Raw genomic sequence first — 2470 nt, forward strand, 5'->3', positions numbered from 1 at the left:
CTCTTTTAACGCGAATACCTCGGTGGAAGCTAGACAAGGCAGATTGGTCCATCTTTCAATTGGAGGTACTAATTGATTCTTTTATAATCTCGAACATGAACCCAGATGAAGCAACACTGTATGTCACAGAGGTTATAATAAGCGCTGCCACACGGAGTATTCCTCCAACGTCTGGTCGTCTTCCTAAAAGATGCAAGCCTTGGTGGAATGATGATTGTAAAACAACACGAAAGTCTCAGAACAAAGCTTGGTGCATCTTTCGTAGATATCCGACTTCTAGGAACTTACTTGAGTTTAAGAAAAGAAGAGCTAAAGCTCGCTGGACAAGACGCCAGCCGAAGGGAAGCTCCTGGAGGAAGTATTTGACGTCCTTAAGTAGCTTCCCAGTTAAAAATAACCATTGGGTCCAATTAGTTATTGACAATTAGAACCAATGGGGAATCCTATCTGTGATTTCGGACTCCTAGTTAGAAAAAGTCAATTGGTTCCAATTAGTTGTCGACAATTAGAACCAATGGGGAATCCTATCTGTGATTTCGGACTCCTAGTTAGAAAAAGTCAATTGGTTCTAATTAGTTATCGACAATTAGAACCAATGGGGAATCCTATCTGTGATTTTGGACTCCTAGATAGAAAAAGTCGATTGGTTTCAATTGTCGAAATCTTATTGAACATCACCAATTCGAACCAGTTCGGCATTGTCAATAGGATGCAACCAATTGGAAAAAACCTATTTCTGTTTTCGGACTCCCAATAGGAAAAAAGCAATTGGTCCAACTGTTCAAATCATACTGACAAATACGAATTGGGACAACCATTAGTGTTTGGATATCCCAAACTAGAAAAGTTGCAACTAGATCTAAAGGTAGATAATCACACAGTCTTTATTTAACTTATTAGAAATGATTTCTTGCTTCTAGGCATCGTCGTTTTCTTCCAGGATAGCAGCTGCAGCTTCCCTAAAATAAAGGATAAATATGCATTAAATGACCTTATGGGATTATAAATGTTTAAATCAAGCTTAGAAACATACTAAACTTTTTTTTTCGCTGCAAAGAAATTAGCTGCAGTGGTATAAACCTGCAGGCCTTGCATTAAAAGGCAAACATCCCTGGGTGACTGAAACACTCTGGTCAAAATTAGGAGATGAAGCTTTTGCCGAGACTGGGCTAAATTTGCATCTGGGATGGTCTAAGACTACTAAGTTTCCTATGAGCCTGTGAGACATAATCTCTGCTATAAGGAGAAGAAACAGTCAATTCAAAGGCATCTCTGTAAAGCTGGCCAGTGCACCTGAAATATGCTTAAAGTGTGCAGGGGTGAAAAAATAAGTGTCTTTCATATCTCGAAAAGAAATCACGCATTGCAGGCTGTGTTCCAAATCTTACTCGAATGGATCAGAGGCAACGCAAGACGCGGGTAGGTTTTTGAACTTACCCTGAGTGAGACAGAGTAAATTTTGAAACAAAGCTGCAAATAGTCCGCCGAATGAGATGCAAAATTTTCGGCACCTACTGTTATTTTATTAGAAGTCATCAACTTCCAGAAGTAATGACCCGACATCACCGACCGACCGACCCCCCCACCCCACTTCCCACTCATTGAAAATTCCCCCGAAATTGCTTAATTTTGAATCCCAAATCCTCAATTTTTGAAACTGTGCCCAGTCAGTGTTTTCAGCAATTCATAGTTTAGTTTTGAGATGCTTAAAATGCACTTAACTTTCCTCGCGGATACCCAACAACTTCCGAACTGACAGCTGCCCGGAAAATTTTCTTCTCTAAAGCTATATATTCACGCTCGCATCGTTCACTGAAGATCAAACAACGAGTGTCTCAGCAGATCTAACAATGCGAAATCCCCAAACTGCAGCGCAGCAAGGACAAAGAAAATTTCTTACCTTGCTCCCATGAACGTTTGTTGCCATTCATTCGCGCTCTAACAAGCTGGCAGGTCAAATGAAGTAATTATCACCGCACCATTGAGCACTCTGCAGCAGTAAAACACAAAAGAACTTTCTTGAATCATTGCCATAACCATGCTACGAATGCCGTACACGCCATCGGCGCCATGTGCTTCATGCTTCCTCTGTTCTCGCGGCGCCATCTTTGCCGCCTAGTGTACACCGACGCTGCCGGCAATTCCGACTAATTCTAGAAACAGATTTTTTTTTCGTTTTTATTTTATTTTTTTTATTAAATAGCGTACGAATTTTTTCCCTCTTTCAAATTGCGATGCTGAAAAAATTTTTTGCAACGCAATACTGGAAAAAAAATAAAAAAAATAATTGCGATCTTTGGAAACTTTGTGGTGAGGAAACAGATAATGGCAAGTTCTGTCCCAGTGCCAATTGAATTTTATTGATCCCAATCGGAGATCAATAAAATTCAATTGGAAACATTGAAAACATAAAGTTGGAAACATTGAATCCAATTAGAGTGACCAATTAGGTGGCTGAGTGCCAATTGAA

The 2470-nt window shown here is 39.9% G+C and overlaps 1 long non-coding RNA gene across 1 annotated transcript; it reads right to left on the bottom strand.

Moving 5' to 3' along the window:
* Positions 1–866: 866 nt before the first annotated feature.
* Positions 867–2083, bottom strand: LOC121837641. Its single transcript, XR_006078275.1, has 2 exons — positions 1901–2083; positions 867–959 (listed from the first exon to the last, which is right to left on the bottom strand). It is a non-coding gene; the product is annotated as an uncharacterized LOC121837641 (long non-coding RNA).
* Between the last annotated feature and the right edge of the window lie 387 nt (positions 2084–2470).

Source organism: Ixodes scapularis, unplaced genomic scaffold, assembly GCF_016920785.2.
Source record: "Ixodes scapularis isolate PalLabHiFi unplaced genomic scaffold, ASM1692078v2 PGA_scaffold4__175_contigs__length_147842914, whole genome shotgun sequence".
In the NCBI taxonomy this organism is placed as follows: Eukaryota; Metazoa; Arthropoda; class Arachnida; order Ixodida; family Ixodidae; genus Ixodes; species Ixodes scapularis.